This window comes from Phalangium opilio, unplaced genomic scaffold, assembly GCF_054372755.1.
Source record: "Phalangium opilio isolate 3A_F unplaced genomic scaffold, DU_Popi_V2 ptg000002l_1, whole genome shotgun sequence".
NCBI classification, from domain to species: domain Eukaryota; kingdom Metazoa; phylum Arthropoda; class Arachnida; order Opiliones; family Phalangiidae; genus Phalangium; species Phalangium opilio.
The window spans coordinates 17352191-17376432 of NW_028324144.1; the positions used below are offsets into that span (position 1 = coordinate 17352191).

Sequence of the window (24242 nt, forward strand, 5' to 3'; positions counted from 1 at the left end):
AATGTATTTCCTATGAAGGGGTTTGTTTGTTTACGATAAGCTTAATTACTCGACTACTGTTTGTCGTAGCCCTAATTCTCAGTATGGCTAGATGTTGGACAAATTGGTCTATAACATACTCAAAGGACATCCTCGTATCTCCAGTAGAAACAGAGTTACGAACCTGCAAATTATAGTCTAACTCATTTCCTATGGAGGGGGTTTGTTTCTTTACGTTTTGCTTAAGTACTCGGCCCCTGTTTGTCGTAGCCCAAAGTTTTTAGTATGGTTAGATGAAGGACAAATTGGACTATAACATACTCAAAGGACATCCCCGTATCTCCAGTAGAAACAGAGTTACGAGCCTGCAAATTATAGTCTAATGCATTTTCTATGGAGGGGTTTGTTTGTTCACGTATTGCTTAATTACTTGACCCTGTTCTTTCGATTAAAAATAATAACATATCTTTAGTGTAGCGGTTATCGCATCCGCCTCACTCCCGGAAGCCCACAGGTTCGAAACCGCGAAGTTTCTTTTTTTTTGCTTGGAACATGCAAAGACCTTTATAATTAATCGAACATTTGTGTCAAGGTCACATTATTTACATCCCCGTATCTCTGGTAGAACCAGAGTTACGAGCCTCCAGAATTTAGTCTAATGTATTTCCTATGGAGGGGTTTGTTTGTTTACGATTAGCTTAATTACTCGACTACTGTTTGTCGTAGCCCTAATTCTTAGTATGGCTAGATGTTGGACAAATTGGTCTATAACATACTCAAAGGACATCCCCGTATCTCCAGTAGAAACAGAGTTACGAGCCTGCAAAGTATAGTCTAATGCATTTTCTATGGAGGGCTTTGTTTGTTCACGTATTGCTTAATTACTTGACCCTGTTCCTTCGATTAAAAATAATAACATATCTTTAGTGTAGCGGTTATCGCATCCGCCTCACTCCCGGAAGGCCACAGGTTCGAAACCGCGAAGTTTTTTTTTTTTTGCTTGGAACATGCAAAGACCTTTATAATTAATCGAACATTTGTGTCAAGGTCACATTATTTACATCCCCGTATCTCTGGTAGAACCAGAGTTACGAGCCTCCAGAATTTAGTCTAATGTATTTCCTATGGAGGGGTTTGTTTGTTTACGATTAGCTTAATTACTCGACTACTGTTTGTCGTAGCCCTAATTCTTAGTATGGCTAGATGGGGGACAAATTGGTCTATAACATACTCAAAGGACATCCCCGTATCTCCAGTAGAAACAGAGTTACGAGCCTGCAAAGTATATTTTCAAAAATCAAAAGTAACCTTCTAACAATAAGTGAGACAAAAAGTAAGTTGACGACGATATTGAGGTAGCCTCAAGTTTAAAGTATCCTTGTATGGGGAGCAAAGAGTACTATAACATATCCAAAGGAGATCCCAGTATCTCTTGTAGAACAAGAGTTATGAGCCTCCAAAGTTTAGTGCAAAAATCATAAGTAACATAATAAAAATAAGTGAGACGATACCGAAGTTGACGAACATTTTGCTTAATATCTCGGCCCCTGTTTGTCGTAGCTCAATGTTTTTAGTATGGTTAGATGGGGGACAATTTGGACTATATCATATCCTAAGGACATCCCCGTATCTCTTGTAGACACAGAGTTATGGGCCTGCAAAGTATAGTCTAATGCATTTCCTATGGACGGGTTGTTTGTTTACGTTTAGCTTAATTACTCGGCCCCTGTTTGTCGTAGCTCAATGTTTTTAGTATGGTTAGATGGGGGACAAATTGGACTATCAAATACTCAAAGGACATCCCCGTATCTCCAGTAGAAACAGAGTTACGAGCCTGCAAAGTATAGTCTAACTCATTTCCTATGGAGGGGGTTTGTTTCTTTACGTTTTGCTTAAGTACTGGGCCCCTGTTTGTCGTAGCCCAAAGTTTTTAGTATGGTTAGATGAAGGACAAATTGGACTATAACATATCCTAAGGACATCCCGGTATCTCCAGTAGAAACAGAGTTACGAGCCTGCAAAGTTTATTTTCAAAAATCAAAAGTAACCTTCTAACAATAAGTGAGACAAAAAATAAGTGTACGACGATATTGAGGTAGCCTCAAGTTTAAAGTATCCTTGTATGGGGAGCAAAGAGTACTATAACATATCCAAAGGAGATCCCAGTATCTCTTGTAGAACAAGAGTTATGAGCCTCCAAAATTTAGTGCAAAAATCATAAGTAACATAATAAAAATAAGTGAGACGATACCAAAGTTGACGAACATTTTGCTTAATATCTCGGCCCTTGTTTGTCGTAGCTCAATGTTTTTAGTATGGTTAGATGGGGGACAAATTGGACTATAACATACTCAAAGGACATCCCCGTATCTCCAATAGAAACAGAGTTACGAGCCTGCAAATTATAGTCTAATGCATTTTCTATGGAGGGGTTTGTTTGTTCACGTATTGCTTAATTACTTGACCCTGTTCTTTCGATTATAAATAATAACATATCTTTGGTGTAGCGGTTATCGCATCCGCCTCACTCCCGGAAGGCCACAGGTTCGAAACCGCGAAGTTTTTTTTTTATTGGAACATGCAAAGATCTTTATAATTATCCGAATATTTGTGTCAAGGTCACATTATTTACATCCCCGTATCTCTGGTAGAACCAGAGTTACGAGCCTCCAGAATTTAGTCTAATGTATTTCCTATGAAGGGGTTTGTTTGTTTACGATTAGCTTAATTACTCGACTACTGTTTGTCGTAGCCCTAATTCTTAGTATGGCTAGATGTTGGACAAATTGGTCTATAACATACTCAAAGGACATCCTCGTATCTCCAGTAGAAACAGAGTTACGAACCTGCAAATTATAGTCTAACTCATTTCCTATGGAGGGGGTTTGTTTCTTTACGTTTTGCTTAAGTACTCGGCCCCTGTTTGTCGTAGCCCAAAGTTTTTAGTATGGTTAGATGAAGGACAAATTGGACTATAACATACTCAAAGGACATCCCCGTATCTCCAGTAGAAACAGAGTTACGAGCCTGCAAATTATAGTCTAATGCATTTTCTATGGAGGGGTTTGTTTGTTCACGTATTGCTTAATTACTTGACCCTGTTCTTTCGATTAAAAATAATAACATATCTTTAGTGTAGCGGTTATCGCATCCGCCTCACTCCCGGAAGCCCACAGGTTCGAAACCGCGAAGTTTCTTTTTTTTTGCTTGGAACATGCAAAGACCTTTATAATTAATCGAACATTTGTGTCAAGGTCACATTATTTACATCCCCGTATCTCTGGTAGAACCAGAGTTACGAGCCTCCAGAATTTAGTCTAATGTATTTCCTATGGAGGGGTTTGTTTGTTTACGATTAGCTTAATTACTCGACTACTGTTTGTCGTAGCCCTAATTCTTAGTATGGCTAGATGTTGGACAAATTGGTCTATAACATACTCAAAGGACATCCCCGTATCTCCAGTAGAAACAGAGTTACGAGCCTGCAAAGTATAGTCTAATGCATTTTCTATGGAGGGCTTTGTTTGTTCACGTATTGCTTAATTACTTGACCCTGTTCCTTCGATTAAAAATAATAACATATCTTTAGTGTAGCGGTTATCGCATCCGCCTCACTCCCGGAAGGCCACAGGTTCGAAACCGCGAAGTTTTTTTTTTTTGCTTGGAACATGCAAAGACCTTTATAATTAATCGAACATTTGTGTCAAGGTCACATTATTTACATCCCCGTATCTCTGGTAGAACCAGAGTTACGAGCCTCCAGAATTTAGTCTAATGTATTTCCTATGGAGGGGTTTGTTTGTTTACGATTAGCTTAATTACTCGACTACTGTTTGTCGTAGCCCTAATTCTTAGTATGGCTAGATGTTGGGCAAATTGGTCTATAACATACTCAAAGGACATCCCCGTATCTCCAGTAGAAACAGTGTTACGAGCCTGCAAAGTATAGTCTAATGCATTTTCTATGGAGGGCTTTGTTTGTTCACGTATTGCTTAATTACTTGACCCTGTTCCTTCGATTAAAAATAATAACATATCTTTAGTGTAGCGGTTATCGCATCTGCCTCACTCCCGGAAGGCCACATGTTCACGTATTGCTTAATTACTTGACCCTGTTCCTTCGATTAAAAATAATAACATATCTTTAGTGTAGCGGTTATCGCATCCGCCTCACTCCCGGAAGGCCACAGGTTCGAAACCGCGAAGTTTTTTTTTTTTGCTTGGAACATGCAAAGACCTTTATAATTAATCGAACATTTGTGTCAAGGTCACATTATTTACATCCCCGTATCTCTGGTAGAACCAGAGTTACGAGCCTCCAGAATTTAGTCTAATGTATTTCCTATGGAGGGGTTTGTTTGTTTACGATTAGCTTAATTACTCGACTACTGTTTGTCGTAGCCCTAATTCTTAGTATGGCTAGATGTTGGGCAAATTGGTCTATAACATACTCAAAGGACATCCCCGTATCTCCAGTAGAAACAGTGTTACGAGCCTGCAAAGTATAGTCTAATGCATTTTCTATGGAGGGCTTTGTTTGTTCACGTATTGCTTAATTACTTGACCCTGTTCCTTCGATTAAAAATAATAACATATCTTTAGTGTAGCGGTTATCGCATCTGCCTCACTCCCGGAAGGCCACAGGTTCGAAACCGCGAAGTTTTTTTTTTTTTTTGCTTGGAACATGCAAAGACCTTTATAATTATTCGAACATTTGTGTCAAGGTCACATTATTTACATCCCCTTATCTCTGGTAGAACCAGAGTTACGAGCCTCCAGAATTTAGTCTAATGTATTTCCTATGGAGGGGTTTGTTTGTTTACGATTAGCTTAATTACTCGACTACTGTTTGTCGTAGCCCTAATACTTAGTATGGCTAGATGGGGGACAAATTGGACTATAACATACTCAAAGGACATCCCCGTATCTCCAGTAGAAACAGAGTTACGAGCCTGCAAAGTAGAGTCTAATGCATTTTCTATGGAGGGGTTTGTTTGTTCACGTATTTCTTAATTACTTGACCCTGTTCTTTCGATTAAAAATAATAACATATCTTTAGTGTAGAGGTTATCGCATCCGCCTCACTCCCGGAAGGCCACAGGTTCGAAACCGCGAAGTTTTTTTTTTTTGCTTGGAACATGCAAAGACCTTTATAATTATCCGAACATTTGTGTCAAGGTCACATTATTTACATCCCCGTATCTCTGGTAGAACCAGAGTTACGAGCCTGCAAAGTATATTTTCAAAAATCAAAAGTAACCTTCTAACAATAAGTGAGACAAAAAGTAAGTTGACGACGATATTGAGGTAGCCTCAAGTTTAAAGTATCCTTGTATGGGGAGCAAAGAGTACTATAACATATCCAAAGGAGATCCCAGTATCTCTTGTAGAACAAGAGTTATGAGCCTCCAAAGTTTAGTGCAAAAATCATAAATAACATAATAAAAATAAGTGAGACGATACCAAAGTTGACGAACATTTTGCTTAATATCTCGGCCCCTGTTTGTCGTAGATCAATGTTTTTAGTATGGTTAGATGGGAGACAAATTGGACTAAAACATACTCAAAGGACATCCCCGTATCTCCAGTAGAAACAGAGTTACGAGCCTGCAAAGTATAGTATAATGCATTGTCTATGGAGGGGTTTGTTTGTTCACGTATTGCTTAATTACTTGACCCTGTTCTTTCGATTAAAAATAATAACATTTCTTTAGTGTAGCGGTTATCGCATCCGCCTCACTCCCGGAAGGCCACAGGTTCGAAACCGCGAAGTTTTTTTTTATAATTATCCGAACATTTGTGTCAAGGTCACATTATTTACATCCCCGTATCTCTGGTAGAACCAGAGTTACGAGCCTCCAGAATTTAGTCTAATGGATTTCCTATGGAGGGGTTTGTTTGTTTACGATTAGCTTAATTACTCGACTATTGTTTGTTGTAGCTCAATGTTTTTAGTATGGTTAGATGGGGGACAAATTGGACTATAACATACTCAAAGGACATCCCCGTATCTACAGTAGAAACAGAGTTACGAGCCTGAAAAGTATAGTCTAATGCATTTTCTATAGAGGGGTTTGTTTGTTCACGTATTGCTTAATTACTTGACCCTGTTCTTTCGATTAAAAATAATAACATATCTTTAGTGTAGCGGTTATCGCATCCGCCTCACTCCCGGAAGGCCACAGGTTCGAAACCGCGAAGTTTTTTTTATAATTATCCGAACATTTGTGTCAAGGTCACATTATTTACATCCCCGTATCTCTGGTAGAACCAGAGTTACGAGCCTTCAGAATTTAGTCTAATGTATTTCCTATGGAGGGGTTTGTTTGTTTACGATTAGCTTAATTACTCGACTACTGTTTGTCGTAGCCCTAATTCTTAGTATGGCTAGATGGGGGACAAATTGGTCTATAACATACTCTAAGGACATCCCCGTATCTCCAGTAGAAACAGAGTTACGAGCCTGCAAAGTATATTTTCAAAAATCAAAAGTAACCTTCTAACAATAAGTGAGACAAAAAGTAAGTTGACGACGATATTGAGGTAGCCTCAAGTTTAAAGTATCCTTGTATGGGGAGCAAAGAGTACTATAACATATCCAACGGATATCCCAGTATCCCTTGTAGAACAAGAGTTATGAGCCTCCAAAGTTTAGTGCAAAAATCATAAGTAACATAATAAAAATAAGTGAGACGATACCAAAGTTGACGAACATTTTGCTTAATATCTCGGCCCCTGTTTGTCGTAGCTCAATGTTTTTAGTATGGTAAGATGGGGGACAATTTGGACTATATCATATCGTAAGGACATCCCCGTATCTCTAGTAGACACAGAGTTATGGGCCTGCAAAATATAGTCTAATGCATTTCCTATGGACGGGTTGTTTGTTTACGTTTAGCTTAATTACTCGGCCCCTGTTTGTCGTAGCTCAATATTTTTAGTATAGTTAGATGGGGGACAAATTGGAGTATAACATACTCAAAGGACATCCCCGTATCTCCAGTGGAAACAGAGTTACGAGCCTGCAAAGTATAGTCTAACTCATTTCCTAAGGAGGGGGTTTGTTTCTTTACGTTTTGCTTAAGTACTCGGCCCCTGTTTGTCGTAGCCCAAAGTTTTTAGAATGGTTAGATGGGGGACAATTTGGACTATAACATATCCTAAGGACATCCCCGTATCTCTAGTAGACACAGAGTTACGAGCCTCCAGAATTTAGTCTAATGTATTTCCTATGGAGGGGTTTGTTTGTTTACGATTAGCTTAATTACTCGACTACTGTTTGTCGTAGCCCTAATTCTTAGTATGGCTAGATGGGGGACAAATTGGTCTATAACCTACTCTAAGGACATCCCCGTATCTCCAGTAGAAACAGAGTTACGAGCCTGCAAAGTATAGTCTAATGCATTTTCTATGGAGGGGTTTGTTTGTTCATGTATTGCTTAATTACTTGACCTTGTTCTTTCGATTAAAAATAATAACATATCTTTAGTGTAGCGGTTATCGCATCCGCCTCACTCTCGGAAGGCCACAGGTTCGAAACCGCGAAGTTTTTTTTTGCTTGGAACATGCAAAGACCTTTATAATTATCCGAACATTTGTGTCAAGGTCACATTATTTACATCCCCGTATCTCTGGTAGAACCAGAGTTACGAGCCTCCAGAATTTAGTCTAATGTATTTCCTATGGAGGGGTTTGTTTGTTTACGATTAGCTTAATTACTCGACTACTGTTTGTCGTAGCAATAATTCTTAGTGTGGCTAGATGGGGGACAAATTGGTCTATAACATACTCTAAGGACATCCCCGTATCTCCAGTAGAAACAGAGTTACGAGCCTGCAAAGTATATTTTCAAAAATCAAAAGTAACCTTCTAACAATAAGTGAGACAAAAAGTAAGTTGACGACGATATTGAGGTAGCCTCAAGTTTAAAGTATCCTTGTATGGGGAGCAAAGAGTACTATAACATATCCAAAGGAGATCCCAGTATCTCTTGTAGAACAAGAGTTATGAGCCTCCAAAGTTTAGTGCAAAAATCATAAGTAACATAATCAAAATAAGTGAGACGATACCAAAGTTGACGAACATTTTGCTTAATATCTATGCCCTTGTTTGTCGTAGCTCAATATTTTTAGTATGGTTAGATGGGGGACAATTTGGACTATAACATATCCTAAGGACATCCCCATATCTCTAGTAGACACAGAGTTATGGGCCTGCAAAGTATAGTCTAATGCATTTCCTAAGGACGGGTTGTTTGTTTACGTTTAGCTTAATTACTCGGCCCCTGTTTGTCGTAGCTCAAAGTTTTTAGTATGGTTAGATGGGGGACAAATTGGACTATAACATACTCAAAGGACATCCCCGTATCTCCAGTGGAAACAGAGTTACGAGCCTGCAAAGTATAGTCTATTTCATTTCCTATGGAGGGGGTTTGTTTCTTTACGTTTCGCTTAAGTACTCGGCCCCTGTTTGTCGTAGCCCAAAGTTTTTAGTATGGTTAGATAATTGACAAATTGGACTATAACATATCCTAAGGACATCCCGGTATCTCTAGTAGACACAGAGTTATGGGCCTTGCAAAGTATAGTCTAATGCATTTTCTATGGAGGGGTTTGTTTGTTCACGTATTGCTTAATTACTTGACCCTGTTCTTTCGATTAAAAATAATAACATATCTTTAGTGTAGCGGTTATCGCATCCGCCTCACTCCCGGAAGGCCACAGGTTCGAAACCGCGAAGTTTTTTTTTTTGCTTGGAACATGCAAAGACCTTTATAATTATCCGAACATTTGTGTCAAGGTCACATTATTTACATCCCCGTATCTCTGGTAGAACCAGAGTTACAAGCCTCCAGAATTTAGTCTAATGTGTTTCCTATGGAGGGGTTTGTTTGTTTACGATTAGCTTAATTACTCGACTACTGTTTGTCGTAGCCCTAATTCTTAGTATGGCTAGATGGGGGACAAATTGGTCTATAACATACTCTAAGGACATCCCCGTATCTCCAGTAGAAACAGAGTTACGAGCCTGCAAATTATATTTTCAAAAATCAAAAGTAACCTTCTAACAATAAGTGAGACAAAAAGTAAGTTGACGACGATATTGAGGTAGCCTCAAGTTTAAAGTATCCTTGTATGGGGAGCAAAGAGTACTATAACATATCCAACGGATATCCCAGTATCTCTTGTAGAACAAGAGTTATGAGCCTCCAAAGTTTAGTGCAAAAATCATAAGTAACATAATAAAAATAAGTGAGACGATACCAAAGTTGACGAACATTTTGCTTAATATCTCGGCCCCTGTTTGTCGTAGCTTAATGTTTTTAGTATGGTAAGATGGGGGACAATTTGGACTATATCATATCGTAAGGACATCCCCGTATCTCTAGTAGACACAGAGTTATGGGCCTGCAAAATATAGTCTAATGCATTTCCTATGGACGGGTTGTTTGTTTACGTTTAGCTTAATTACTCGGCCCCTGTTTGTCGTAGCTCAATATTTTTAGTATAGTTAGATGGGGGACAAATTGGAGTATAACATACTCAAAGGACATCCCCGTATCTCCAGTAGAAACAGAGTTACGAGCCTGCAAAGTATAGTCTAAGACATTTTCTATGGAGGGGTTTGTTTGTTCACGTTTTGCTTAACTTCGGTGATCGGACGTGAACCGGTGTATTCAGCGTGATATGGCCGTTGCCGAGAGTGCTAGTTAATAATTTGAATTTAATTAACTTTCATCTTTATAAAACAATAACAAAAAGAAGATATGTTTGCTTTTTTCATATCTGGTGGAATTTGAAAGAGCAAACAAAAGTGAAAAAACAAACGGCACGCAGTATTCCCAAGTACTGTATGCGCTCGACGCTACTTAACTTCGGTGATCGGACGTGAACCGGTGTTTTCAGCGTGATATGGCCGTTGCCGAGAGTGCTAGTTAATAATTCGAAATTAAATTAAGTGAGACAAATTAACCTTCATATTTTTCAAACAATAACAAAAAGAAAATATGTTTGCTTTTTTCATATCTATTGGAATTTAAAAGAGGAAAAAAAGTGAAAAAGCCAACGGCACGCAGTGTTCCTAAGTGGTCGCCCTCCCAAGTACTGACTGCGCTCGACGCTGCTTAACTTCGGTTATCGGACGAGAACCGGTGTATTCAGCGTGATATGGCCGTTACCGAGAGTGCTAGTTAATAATAAGAATTTAAATTAAGTGAGACAAATTAACCTTCATCATTTTAAAACAATAACAAAAAGAAAACATGTTTGCTTTTTTCATATCTATTAAAATTTAAAAGAGGAAAAAAAAGTGAAAAAGCCAACGGCACGCAGTGTTCCTAAGTGGTCTCCCTCCCAAGTAGTGACTGCGCTCGACGCTGCTTAACTTCGGTTATCGAACGAGAAACGGTGTATTCAGCGTGATATGGCCGTTGCCGAGAGTGCTAGTTAATAATTTGAATTTAATTAACTTTCATCACTATAAAACAATAACAAAAAAGAAGATATGTTTGCTTTTTTCATATCTGGTGGAATTTGAAAGAGGAAACAAAAGTGAAAAGCCAACGGCACGCAGTATTCCCAAGTACTGTATGCGCTCGACGCTGCTTAACTTCGGTATTCGGACGTGAACAGGTGTTTTCAGCGTGATATGGCCGTTGCCGAGAGTGCTAGTTAATAATTCGGATTTAAATTAAGTGAGACAAATTAACCTTCATCATTTTAAAACAATAACAAAAAGAAAACCTGTTTGCTTTTTACATATCTATTAAAATTTAAAAGAGGAAAAAAAAGTGAAAAAGCCAACGGCACGCAGTGTTCCTAAGTGGTCTCCCTCCCAAGTAATGACTGCGCTCGACGCTGCTTAACTTCGGTTATCGGACGAGAACCGGTGTATTGAGCGTGATATGGCCGTTGCCGAGAATGCTAGTTAATAATTTGAATTTAATTAACTTTTTTCTTTGTAAAACAATAACAAAAAGAAGATAAGTTTGCTTTTTTCATATCTGGTGGAATTTGAAAGAGGAAACAAAAGTGAAAACGCCAACGGCACGCAGTATTCCCAAGTACTGTATGCGCTCGACGCTGCTTAACTTCGGTGATCGGACGTGAACCGGTGTTTTCAGCGTGATATGGCCGTTGCCGAGAGTGCTAGTTAATAATTCGAATTTAAATTAAGTGAGACAAATTAACCTTCATCATTTTAAAACAATAACAAAAAGAAAACCTGTTTGCTTTTTACATATCTATTAAAATTTAAAAGAGGAAAAAAAAGTGAAAAAGCCATCGGCACGCAGTGTTCCTAAGCGGTCTCCCTCCCAAGTAATGACCGCGCTCGACGCTGCTTAACTTCGGTTATCGGACGAGAACCGGTGTATTCAGCGTGATATGGCCGTTGCCGAGAGTGCTAGTTAATAATTTGAATTTAATTAACTTTCATCTTTATAAAACAATAACAAAAAGAAGATATGTTTGCTTTTTTCATATCTGGTGGAATTTGAAAGAGGAAACAAAAGTGAAAAAGCAAACGGCACGCAGTATTCCCAAGTACTGACTGCGCTCGACGCTGCTAACGTCGGCGATCGGACGAGAACCGGTGTATTCAGCGTGATATGGCCGTTGCCGAGAGTGCTAGATAATAATTCGAATTTAAATTAAGTGAGACAAATTAACCTTCATCTTTTTCAAACAATAACAAAAAAGAAAATATATTTGCTTTTTTCATATCTATTAAAATTTAAAAGAGGAAAAAAAAGTGAAAAAGCCAACGGCACGCAGTGTTCCTAAGTGGTCTCCCTCCCAAGTACTGACTGCGCTCGACGCTGCTTAACTTCGGTTATCGGACGAGAACCGGTGTATTCAGCGTGATATGGCCGTTGCCGAGAGTGCTAGATAATAATTCGAATTTAAATTAAGTGAGACAAATTAACCTTCATCTTTTTCAAACAATAACAAAAAAGAAAATATGTTTGCTTTTTTCATATCTATTGGAATTTAAAAGAGGAAAAAAAAGTGAAAAAGTTAACGGCACGCAGTGTTCCTAAGTGGTCGCCCTCCCAAGTACTGACTGCGCTCGACGCGGCTTAACTTCGGTTATCGGACGAGAACCGGTGTATTCAGCGTGATATGGCCGTTGCCGAGAGTGCTAGGTAATAATTTGAATTTAATTAACTTTCATCTTTATAAAACAATAACAAAAAGAAGATATGTTTGCTTTTTTCATATCTGGTGGAATTTGAAAGAGGAAACAAAAGTGAAAAAGCAAACGGCACGCAGTATTCCCAAGTACTGACTGCGCTCGACGCTGCTAACGTCGGCGATCGGACGAGAACCGGTGTTCTCAGCGTGATATGGCCGTTGCCGAGAGTGCTATTTAATAATTCGGATTTAAATTAAGTGAGACAAATTAACCTTCATCATTTTAAAACAATAACAAAAAGAAAACCTGTTTGCTTTTTACATATCTATTAAAATTTAAAAGAGGAAAAAAAAGTGAAAAAGCCAACGGCACGCAGCGTTCCTAAGTGGTCTCCCTCCCAAGTAATTACTGCGCTGGACGCTGCTTAACTTCGGTTATCGGACGAGAACCGGTGTATTCAGCGTGATATGGCCGTTGCCGAGAGTGCTAGGTCTATAACATACTCTAAGGACATCCCCGTATCTCCAGTAGAAACAGAGTTACGAGCCTGCAAAGTATATTTTCAAAAGTCAAAAGTAACCTTCTAACAATAAGTGAGACAAAAAGTAAGTTGACGACGATATTGAGGTAGCCTCAAGTTTAAAGTATCCTTGTATGGGGAGCAAAGAGTACTATAACATATCCAAAGGAGATCCCAGTACCTCTTGTAGAACAAGAGTTATGAGCCTCCAAAGTTTAGTGCAAAAATCATAAGTAACATAATAAAAATAAGTGAGACGATACCAAAGTTGACGAACATTTTGCTTAATATCTCGGCCCCTGTTTGTCGTAGCTCAATGTTTTTAAAATGGTTAGATGGGGGACAATTTGGACTATATCATATCCTAAGGACATCCCCGTATCTCTAGTAGACACAGAGTTATGGGCCTGCAAAATATAGTCTAATGCATTTCCTATGGACGGGTTGTGTGTTTACGTTTAGCTTAATTACTCGGCCCCTGTTTGTCGTAGCTCAATATTTTTAGTATGGTTAGATGGGGGACAAATTGGACTATAACATACTCAAAGGACATCCCCGTATCTCCAGTAGAAACAGAGTTACGAGCCTGCAAAGTATAGTCTAATGCATTTCCTATGGAGGGGGTTTGTTTCGTTACGTTTTGCTTAAGTACTCGGCCCCTGTTTGTCGTAGCCCAAAGTTTTTAGTATGGTTAGATGGGGGACAATTTGGACTATAACATATCCTAAGGACATCCCCGTATCTCTAGTAGACACAGAGTTATGGGCCTGCAAAGTATAGTCTAATGCATTTCCTATGGAGGGGTTTGTTTGTTTACGATTAGCTTAATTACTCGACTACTGTTTGTCGTAGCTCAATGTTTTTAGTATGGTTAGATGGGGGACAAATTGGACTATAACATACTCAAAGGACATCCCCGTATCTCCAGTAGAGACAGAGTTACGAGCCTGCAAAGTATAGTCTAATGCATTTCCTATGGAGGGGTTGTTTGTTTACGTTTAGCTTAATTACTCGGCCCCTGTTTGTCGTAGCCCAAAGTTTTTAGTATGGTTAGATGGGGGACAATTTGGACTATATCATATCCTAAGGACATCCCCGTATCTCTAATAGACACAGAGTTATGGGCCTGCAAAGTATAGTCTAATGCATTTCCTATGGACGGGTTGTTTGTTTACGTTTAGCTTAATTACTCGGCCCCTGTTTGTCGTAGCTCAATGTTTTTAGTATGGTTAGATGGGGGACAAATTGGAATATAACATACTCAAAGGACCTCGCCGTATCTACAGTAGAAACAGAGTTACGAGCCTGCAAAGTATAGTCTAATGCATTTTCTATGGAGGGGTTTGTTTGTTCATGTATTGCTTAATTACTTGAACCTGTTCTTTCGATTAAAAATAATAACATATCTTTAGTGTAACGGTTATCGCATCCGCCTCACTCCCGGAAGGCCACAGGATCGAAACCGCGAAGCTTTTTTTTGCTTGGAACATGCAAAGACCTTTATAATTATCCGAACATTTGTGTCAAGGTCACATTATTTACATCCCCGTATCTCTGGTAGAACCAGAGTTACGAGCCTCCAGAATTTAGTCTAATGTATTTCCTATGGAGGGGTTTGTTTGTTTACGATTAGCTTAATTACTCGACTACTGTTTGTCGTAGCCCTAATTCTTAGTGTGGCTAGATGGGGGACAAATTGGTCTATAACATACTCTAAGGACATCCCCGTATCTCCAGTAGAAACAGAGTTACGAGCCTGCAAAGTATATTTTCAAAAGTCAAAAGTAACCTTCTAACAATAAGTGAGACAAAAAGTAAGTTGACGACGATATTGAGGTAGCCTCAAGTTTAAAGTATCCTTGTATGGGGAGCAAAGAGTACTATAACATATCCAAAGGAGATCCCAGTACCTCTTGTAGAACAAGAGTTATGAGCCTCCAAAGTTTAGTGCAAAAATCATAAGTAACATAATAAAAATAAGTGAGACGATACCAAAGTTGACGAACATTTTGCTTAATATCTCGGCCCCTGTTTGTCGTAGCTCAATGTTTTTAAAATGGTTAGATGGGGGACAATTTGGACTATATCATATCCTAAGGACATCCCCGTATCTCTAGTAGACACAGAGTTATGGGCCTGCAAAATATAGTCTAATGCATTTCCTATGGACGGGTTGTGTGTTTACGTTTAGCTTAATTACTCGGCCCCTGTTTGTCGTAGCTCAATATTTTTAGTATGGTTAGATGGGGGACAAATTGGACTATAACATACTCAAAGGACATCCCCGTATCTCCAGTAGAAACAGAGTTACGAGCCTGCAAAGTATAGTCTAATGCATTTCCTATGGAGGGGGTTTGTTTCGTTACGTTTAGCTTAATTACTCGGCCCCTGTTTGTCGTAGCCCAAAGTTTTTAGTATGGTTAGATGGGGGACAATTTGGACTATATCATATCCTAAGGACATCCCCGTATCTCTAATAGACACAGAGTTATGGGCCTGCAAAGTATAGTCTAATGCATTTCCTATGGACGGGTTGTTTGTTTACGTTTAGCTTAATTACTCGGCCCCTGTTTGTCGTAGCTCAATGTTTTTAGTATGGTTAGATGGGGGACAAATTGGAATATAACATACTCAAAGGACCTCGCCGTATCTACAGTAGAAACAGAGTTACGAGCCTGCAAAGTATAGTCTAATGCATTTTCTATGGAGGGGTTTGTTTGTTCATGTATTGCTTAATTACTTGAACCTGTTCTTTCGATTAAAAATAATAACATATCTTTAGTGTAACGGTTATCGCATCCGCCTCACTCCCGGAAGGCCACAGGTTCGAAACCGCGAAGTTTTTTTTTTGCTTGGAACATGCAAAGACCTTTATAATTATCCGAACATTTGTGTCAAGGTCACATTACTTACATCCCCGTATCTCTGGTAGAACCAGAGTTACGAGCCTGCAAACTTTATTTTCAAAAATCAAAAGTAACCTTCTAACAATAAGTGAGACAAAAAGTAAGTTGACGACGATATTGAGGTAGCCTCAAGTTTAAAGTATCTTTGTATGGGGAGCAAAGAGTACTATAACATATCCAAAGGAGATCCCAGTATCTCTTGTAGAACAAGAGTTATGAGCCTCCAAAGTTTAGTGCAAAAATCATAAGTAACATAATCAAAATAAGTGAGACGATACCAAAGTTGACGAACATTTTGCTTAATATCTATGCCCTTGTTTGTCGTAGCTCAATATTTTTAGTATGGTTAGATGGGGGACAATTTGGACTATAACATATCCTAAGGACATCCCCATATCTCTAGTAGACACAGAGTTATGGGCCTGCAAAGTATAGTCTAATGCATTTCCTAAGGACGGGTTGTTTGTTTACGTTTAGCTTAATTACTCGGCCCCTGTTTGTCGTAGCTCAATGTTTTTAGTATGGTTAGATGGGGGACAAATTGGACTATAACATACTCAAAGGACATCCCCGTATCTCCAGTGGAAACAGAGTTACGAGCCTGCAAAGTATAGTCTATTTCATTTCCTATGGAGGGGGTTTGTTTCTTTACGTTTCGCTTAAGTACTCGGCCCCTGTTTGTCGTAGCCCAAAGTTTTTAGTATGGTTAGATAATTGACAAATTGGACTATAACATATCCTAAGGACATCCCGGTATCTCTAGTAGACACAGAGTTATGGGCCTTGCAAAGTATAGTCTAATGCATTTTCTATGGAGGGGTTTGTTTGTTCACGTATTGCTTAATTACTTGACCCTGTTCTTTCGATTAAAAATAATAACATATCTTTAGTGTAGCGGTTATCGCATCCGCCTCACTCCCGGAAGGCCACAGGTTCGAAACCGCGAAGTTTTTTTTTTTGCTTGGAACATGCAAAGACCTTTATAATTATCCGAACATTTGTGTCAAGGTCACATTATTTACATCCCCGTATCTCTGGTAGAACCAGAGTTACAAGCCTCCAGAATTTAGTCTAATGTGTTTCCTATGGAGGGGTTTGTTTGTTTACGATTAGCTTAATTACTCGACTACTGTTTGTCGTAGCCCTAATTCTTAGTATGGCTAGATGGGGGACAAATTGGTCTATAACATACTCTAAGGACATCCCCGTATCTCCAGTAGAAACAGAGTTACGAGCCTGCAAATTATATTTTCAAAAATCAAAAGTAACCTTCTAACAATAAGTGAGACAAAAAGTAAGTTGACGACGATATTGAGGTAGCCTCAAGTTTAAAGTATCCTTGTATGGGGAGCAAAGAGTACTATAACATATCCAACGGATATCCCAGTATCTCTTGTAGAACAAGAGTTATGAGCCTCCAAAGTTTAGTGCAAAAATCATAAGTAACATAATAAAAATAAGTGAGACGATACCAAAGTTGACGAACATTTTGCTTAATATCTCGGCCCCTGTTTGTCGTAGCTTAATGTTTTTAGTATGGTAAGATGGGGGACAATTTGGACTATATCATATCGTAAGGACATCCCCGTATCTCTAGTAGACACAGAGTTATGGGCCTGCAAAATATAGTCTAATGCATTTCCTATGGACGGGTTGTTTGTTTACGTTTAGCTTAATTACTCGGCCCCTGTTTGTCGTAGCTCAATATTTTTAGTATAGTTAGATGGGGGACAAATTGGAGTATAACATACTCAAAGGACATCCCCGTATCTCCAGTAAAAACAGAGTTACGAGCCTGCAAAGTATAGTCTAAGACATTTTCTATGGAGGGGTTTGTTTGTTCACGTTTTGCTTAACTTCGGTGATCGGACGTGAACCGGTGTATTCAGCGTGATATGGCCGTTGCCGAGAGTGCTAGTTAATAATTTGAATTTAATTAACTTTCATCTTTATAAAACAATAACAAAAAGAAGATATGTTTGCTTTTTTCATATCTGGTGGAATTTGAAAGAGCAAACAAAAGTGAAAAAACAAACGGCACGCAGTATTCCCAAGTACTGTATGCGCTCGACGCTACTTAACTTCGGTGATCGGACGTGAACCGGTGTTTTCAGCGTGATATGGCCGTTGCCGAGAGTGCTAGTTAATAATTCGAAATTAAATTAAGTGAGACAAATTAACCTTCATATTTTTCAAACAATAACAAAAAGAAAATATGTTTGCTTTTTTCATATCTATTGGAATTTAAAAGAGGAAAAAAAGTGAAAAAGCCAACGGCACGCAGTGTTCCTAAGTGGTCGCCCTCCCAAGTACTGACTGCGCTCGACGCTGCTTAACTTCGGTTATCGGACGAGAACCGGTGTATTCAGCGTGATATGGCCGTTACCGAGAGTGCTAGTTAATAATAAGAATTTAAATTAAGTGAGACAAATTAACCTTCATCATTTTAAAACAATAACAAAAAGAAAACATGTTTGCTTTTTTCATATCTATTAAAATTTAAAAGAGGAAAAAAAAGTGAAAAAGCCAACGGCACGCAGTGTTCCTAAGTGGTCTCCCTCCCAAGTAGTGACTGCGCTCGACGCTGCTTAACTTCGGTTATCGAACGAGAAACGGTGTATTCAGCGTGATATGGCCGTTGCCGAGAGTGCTAGTTAATAATTTGAATTTAATTAACTTTCATCACTATAAAACAATAACAAAAAAGAAGATATGTTTGCTTTTTTCATATCTGGTGGAATTTGAAAGAGGAAACAAAAGTGAAAAGCCAACGGCACGCAGTATTCCCAAGTACTGTATGCGCTCGACGCTGCTTAACTTCGGTATTCGGACGTGAACAGGTGTTTTCAGCGTGATATGGCCGTTGCCGAGAGTGCTAGTTAATAATTCGGATTTAAATTAAGTGAGACAAATTAACCTTCATCATTTTAAAACAATAACAAAAAGAAAACCTGTTTGCTTTTTACATATCTATTAAAATTTAAAAGAGGAAAAAAAAGTGAAAAAGCCAACGGCACGCAGTGTTCCTAAGTGGTCTCCCTCCCAAGTAATGACTGCGCTCGACGCTGCTTAACTTCGGTTATCGGACGAGAACCGGTGTATTGAGCGTGATATGGCCGTTGCCGAGAATGCTAGTTAATAATTTGAATTTAATTAACTTTTTTCTTTGTAAAACAATAACAAAAAGAAGATAAGTTTGCTTTTTTCATATCTGGTGGAATTTGAAAGAGGAAACAAAAGTGAAAACGCCAACGGCACGCAGTATTCCCAAGTACTGTATGCGCTCGACGCTGCTTAACTTCGGTGATCGGACGTGAACCGGTGTTTTCAGCGTGATATGGCCGTTGCCGAGAGTGCTAGTTAATAATTCGAATTTAAATTAAGTGAGACAAATTAACCTTCATCATTTTAAAACAATAACAAAAAGAAAACCTGTTTGCTTTTTACATATCTATTAAAATTTAAAAGAGGAAAAAAAAGTGAAAAAGCCATCGGCACGCAGTGTTCCTAAGTGGTCTCCCTCCCAAGTAATGACCGCGCTCGACGCTGCTTAACTTCGGTTATCGGACGAGAACCGGTGTATTCAGCGTGATATGGCCGTTGCCGAGAGTGCTAGTTAATAATTTGAATTTAATTAACTTTCATCTTTATAAAACAATATCAAAAAGAAGATATGTTTGCTTTTTTCATATCTGGTGGAATTTGAAAGAGGAAACAAAAGTGAAAAAGCAAACGGCACGCAGTATTCCCAAGTACTGACTGCGCTCGACGCTGCTAACGTCGGCGATCGGACGAGAACCGGTGTATTCAGCGTGATATGGCCGTTGCCGAGAGTGCTAGATAATAATTCGAATTTAAATTAAGTGAGACAAATTAACCTTCATCTTTTTCAAACAATAACAAAAAAGAAAATATATTTGCTTTTTTCATATCTATTAAAATTTAAAAGAGGAAAAAAAAGTGAAAAAGCCAACGGCACGCAGTGTTCCTAAGTGGTCTCCCTCCCAAGTACTGACTGCGCTCGACGCTGCTTAACTTCGGTTATCGGACGAGAACCGGTGTATTCAGCGTGATATGGCCGTTGCCGAGAGTGCTAGATAATAATTCGAATTTAAATTAAGTGAGACAAATTAACCTTCATCTTTTTCAAACAATAACAAAAAAGAAAATATGTTTGCTTTTTTCATATCTATTGGAATTTAAAAGAGGAAAAAAAAGTGAAAAAGTTAACGGCACGCAGTGTTCCTAAGTGGTCGCCCTCCCAAGTACTGACTGCGCTCGACGCGGCTTAACTTCGGTTATCGGACGAGAACCGGTGTATTCAGCGTGATATGGCCGTTGCCGAGAGTGCTAGTTAATAATTTGAATTTAATTAACTTTCATCTTTATAAAACAATAACAAAAAGAAGATATGTATGCTTTTTTCATATCTGGTGGAATTTGAAAGAGGAAACAAAAGTGAAAAAGCAAACGGCACGCAGTATTCCCAAGTACTGACTGCGCTCGACGCTGCTAACGTCGGCGATCGGACGAGAACCGGTGTTCTCAGCGTGATATGGCCGTTGCCGAGAGTGCTATTTAATAATTCGGATTTAAATTAAGTGAGACAAATTAACCTTCATCATTTTAAAACAATAACAAAAAGAAAACCTGTTTGCTTTTTACATATCTATTAAAATTTAAAAGAGGAAAAAAAAGTGAAAAAGCCAACGGCACGCAGCGTTCCTAAGTGGTCTCCCTCCCAAGTAATTACTGCGCTGGACGCTGCTTAACTTCGGTTATCGGACGAGAACCGGTGTATTCAGCGTGATATGGCCGTTGCCGAGAGTGCTAGGTCTATAACATACTCTAAGGACATCCCCGTATCTCCAGTAGAAACAGAGTTACGAGCCTGCAAAGTATATTTTCAAAAGTCAAAAGTAACCTTCTAACAATAAGTGAGACAAAAAGTAAGTTGACGACGATATTGAGGTAGCCTCAAGTTTAAAGTATCCTTGTATGGGGAGCAAAGAGTACTATAACATATCCAAAGGAGATCCCAGTACCTCTTGTAGAACAAGAGTTATGAGCCTCCAAAGTTTAGTGCAAAAATCATAAGTAACATAATAAAAATAAGTGAGACGATACCAAAGTTGACGAACATTTTGCTTAATATCTCGGCCCCTGTTTGTCGTAGCTCAATGTTTTTAAAATGGTTAGATGGGGGACAATTTGGACTATATCATATCCTAAGGACATCCCCGTATCTCTAGTAGACACAGAGTTATGGGCCTGCAAAATATAGTCTAATGCATTTCCTATGGACGGGTTGTGTGTTTACGTTTAGCTTAATTACTCGGCCCCTGTTTGTCGTAGCTCAATATTTTTAGTATGGTTAGATGGGGGACAAATTGGACTATAACATACTCAAAGGACATCCCCGTATCTCCAGTAGAAACAGAGTTACGAGCCTGCAAAGTATAGTCTAATGCATTTCCTATGGAGGGGGTTTGTTTCGTTACGTTTTGCTTAAGTACTCGGCCCCTGTTTGTCGTAGCCCAAAGTTTTTAGTATGGTTAGATGGGGGACAATTTGGACTATAACATATCCTAAGGACATCCCCGTATCTCTAGTAGACACAGAGTTATGGGCCTGCAAAGTATAGTCTAATGCATTTCCTATGGAGGGGTTTGTTTGTTTACGATTAGCTTAATTACTCGACTACTGTTTGTCGTAGCTCAATGTTTTTAGTATGGTTAGATGGGGGACAAATTGGACTATAACATACTCAAAGGACATCCCCGTATCTCCAGTAGAGACAGAGTTACGAGCCTGCAAAGTATAGTCTAATGCATTTCCTATGGAGGGGTTGTTTGTTTACGTTTAGCTTAATTACTCGGCCCCTGTTTGTCGTAGCCCAAAGTTTTTAGTATGGTTAGATGGGGGACAATTTGGACTATATCATATCCTAAGGACATCCCCGTATCTCTAATAGACACAGAGTTATGGGCCTGCAAAGTATAGTCTAATGCATTTCCTATGGACGGGTTGTTTGTTTACGTTTAGCTTAATTACTCGGCCCCTGTTTGTCGTAGCTCAATGTTTTTAGTATGGTTAGATGGGGGACAAATTGGAATATAACATACTCAAAGGACCTCGCCGTATCTACAGTAGAAACAGAGTTACGAGCCTGCAAAGTATAGTCTAATGCATTTTCTATGGAGGGGTTTGTTTGTTCATGTATTGCTTAATTACTTGAACCTGTTCTTTCGATTAAAAATAATAACATATCTTTAGTGTAACGGTTATCGCATCCGCCTCACTCCCGGAAGGCCACAGGATCGAAACCGCGAAGCTTTTTTTTGCTTGGAACATGCAAAGACCTTTATAATTATCCGAACATTTGTGTCAAGGTCACATTATTTACATCCCCGTATCTCTGGTAGAACCAGAGTTACGAGCCTCCAGAATTTAGTCTAATGTATTTCCTATGGAGGGGTTTGTTTGTTTACGATTAGCTTAATTACTCGACTACTGTTTGTCGTAGCCCTAATTCTTAGTGTGGCTAGATGGGGGACAAATTGGTCTATAACATACTCTAAGGACATCCCCGTATCTCCAGTAGAAACAGAGTTACGAGCCTGCAAAGTATATTTTCAAAAGTCAAAAGTAACCTTCTAACAATAAGTGAGACAAAAAGTAAGTTGACGACGATATTGAGGTAGCCTCAAGTTTAAAGTATCCTTGTATGGGGAGCAAAGAGTACTATAACATATCCAAAGGAGATCCCAGTACCTCTTGTAGAACAAGAGTTATGAGCCTCCAAAGTTTAGTGCAAAAATCATAAGTAACATAATAAAAATAAGTGAGACGATACCAAAGTTGACGAACATTTTGCTTAATATCTCGGCCCCTGTTTGTCGTAGCTCAATGTTTTTAAAATGGTTAGATGGGGGACAATTTGGACTATATCATATCCTAAGGACATCCCCGTATCTCTAGTAGACACAGAGTTATGGGCCTGCAAAATATAGTCTAATGCATTTCCTATGGACGGGTTGTGTGTTTACGTTTAGCTTAATTACTCGGCCCCTGTTTGTCGTAGCTCAATATTTTTAGTATGGTTAGATGGGGGACAAATTGGACTATAACATACTCAAAGGACATCCCCGTATCTCCAGTAGAAACAGAGTTACGAGCCTGCAAAGTATAGTCTAATGCATTTCCTATGGAGGGGGTTTGTTTCGTTACGTTTAGCTTAATTACTCGGCCCCTGTTTGTCGTAGCCCAAAGTTTTTAGTATGGTTAGATGGGGGACAATTTGGACTATATCATATCCTAAGGACATCCCCGTATCTCTAATAGACACAGAGTTATGGGCCTGCAAAGTATAGTCTAATGCATTTCCTATGGACGGGTTGTTTGTTTACGTTTAGCTTAATTACTCGGCCCCTGTTTGTCGTAGCTCAATGTTTTTAGTATGGTTAGATGGGGGACAAATTGGAATATAACATACTCAAAGGACCTCGCCGTATCTACAGTAGAAACAGAGTTACGAGCCTGCAAAGTATAGTCTAATGCATTTTCTATGGAGGGGTTTGTTTGTTCATGTATTGCTTAATTACTTGAACCTGTTCTTTCGATTAAAAATAATAACATATCTTTAGTGTAACGGTTATCGCATCCGCCTCACTCCCGGAAGGCCACAGGTTCGAAACCGCGAAGTTTTTTTTTTGCTTGGAACATGCAAAGACCTTTATAATTATCCGAACATTTGTGTCAAGGTCACATTACTTACATCCCCGTATCTCTGGTAGAACCAGAGTTACGAGCCTGCAAACTTTATTTTCAAAAATCAAAAGTAACCTTCTAACAATAAGTGAGACAAAAAGTAAGTTGACGACGATATTGAGGTAGCCTCAAGTTTAAAGTATCCTTGTATGGGGAGCAAAGAGTACTATAACATATCCAAAGGAGATCCCAGTATCTCTTGTAGAACAAGAGTTATGAGCCTCCAAAGTTTAGTGCAAAAATCATAAGTAACATAATAAAAATAAGTGAGACGATACCAAAGTTGACGAACATTTTGCTTAATATCTCGGCCCCTGTTTGTCGTAGCTCAATGTTTTTAGTATGGTTAGATGGACGACAAATTGGACTATAACATATCTTAAGGACATCCCCGTATCTCTAGTAAACACAGAGTTATGGGCCTGCAAAGTATAGTCTAATGCATTTTCTATGGAGGGGTTTGTTTGTTCACGTATTGCTTAATTACTTGACCCTGTTCTTTCGATTAAAAATAATAACATATCTTTAGTGTAACGGTTATCGCATCCGCCTCACTCCCGGAAGGCCACAGGTTCGAAACCGCGAAGTTTTTTTTTTGCTTGGAACATGCAAAGACCTTTATAATTATCCGAACATTTGTGTCAAGGTCACATTATTTACATCCCCGTATCTCTGGTAGAACCAGAGTTACGAGCCTCCAGAATTTAGTCTAATGTATTTCCTTCGGAGGGGTTTGTTTGTTTACGATTAGCTTAATTACTCGACTACTGTTTGTCGTAGCCCTAATTCTTAGTGTGGCTAGATGGGGGACAAATTGGTCTATAACATACTCTAAGGACATCCCCGTATCTCCAGTAGAAACAGAGTTACGAGCCTGCAAAGTATAGTCTAATGCATTTCCTATGGAGGGGGTTTGTTTCGTTACGTTTTGC

The 24242-nt window shown here is 39.0% G+C and overlaps 16 pseudogenes; all 16 read right to left on the reverse strand.

Annotated features, from left to right (window-relative positions):
* Positions 1–10038: 10038 nt before the first annotated feature.
* LOC149722275 (5S ribosomal RNA) lies at positions 10039–10157 on the reverse strand (annotated as a pseudogene).
* Positions 10158–10294: 137 nt separating this feature from the next.
* On the reverse strand, positions 10295–10413 carry LOC149722276 (5S ribosomal RNA; annotated as a pseudogene).
* Positions 10414–10775: 362 nt separating this feature from the next.
* Positions 10776–10894, reverse strand: LOC149722277 (5S ribosomal RNA; annotated as a pseudogene).
* A 122-nt stretch (positions 10895–11016) lies between these two features.
* LOC149722278 (5S ribosomal RNA) lies at positions 11017–11119 on the reverse strand (annotated as a pseudogene).
* A 137-nt stretch (positions 11120–11256) lies between these two features.
* LOC149722279 (5S ribosomal RNA) lies at positions 11257–11375 on the reverse strand (annotated as a pseudogene).
* A 362-nt stretch (positions 11376–11737) lies between these two features.
* Positions 11738–11856, reverse strand: LOC149722280 (5S ribosomal RNA; annotated as a pseudogene).
* Positions 11857–11994: 138 nt separating this feature from the next.
* On the reverse strand, positions 11995–12113 carry LOC149722281 (5S ribosomal RNA; annotated as a pseudogene).
* Positions 12114–12474: 361 nt separating this feature from the next.
* On the reverse strand, positions 12475–12593 carry LOC149722282 (5S ribosomal RNA; annotated as a pseudogene).
* A 5215-nt stretch (positions 12594–17808) lies between these two features.
* On the reverse strand, positions 17809–17927 carry LOC149722283 (5S ribosomal RNA; annotated as a pseudogene).
* Positions 17928–18064: 137 nt separating this feature from the next.
* LOC149722284 (5S ribosomal RNA) lies at positions 18065–18183 on the reverse strand (annotated as a pseudogene).
* Positions 18184–18545: 362 nt separating this feature from the next.
* On the reverse strand, positions 18546–18664 carry LOC149722285 (5S ribosomal RNA; annotated as a pseudogene).
* Positions 18665–18786: 122 nt separating this feature from the next.
* Positions 18787–18889, reverse strand: LOC149722286 (5S ribosomal RNA; annotated as a pseudogene).
* A 137-nt stretch (positions 18890–19026) lies between these two features.
* On the reverse strand, positions 19027–19145 carry LOC149722287 (5S ribosomal RNA; annotated as a pseudogene).
* Positions 19146–19507: 362 nt separating this feature from the next.
* Positions 19508–19626, reverse strand: LOC149722288 (5S ribosomal RNA; annotated as a pseudogene).
* A 138-nt stretch (positions 19627–19764) lies between these two features.
* On the reverse strand, positions 19765–19883 carry LOC149722289 (5S ribosomal RNA; annotated as a pseudogene).
* A 361-nt stretch (positions 19884–20244) lies between these two features.
* Positions 20245–20363, reverse strand: LOC149722290 (5S ribosomal RNA; annotated as a pseudogene).
* Between the last annotated feature and the right edge of the window lie 3879 nt (positions 20364–24242).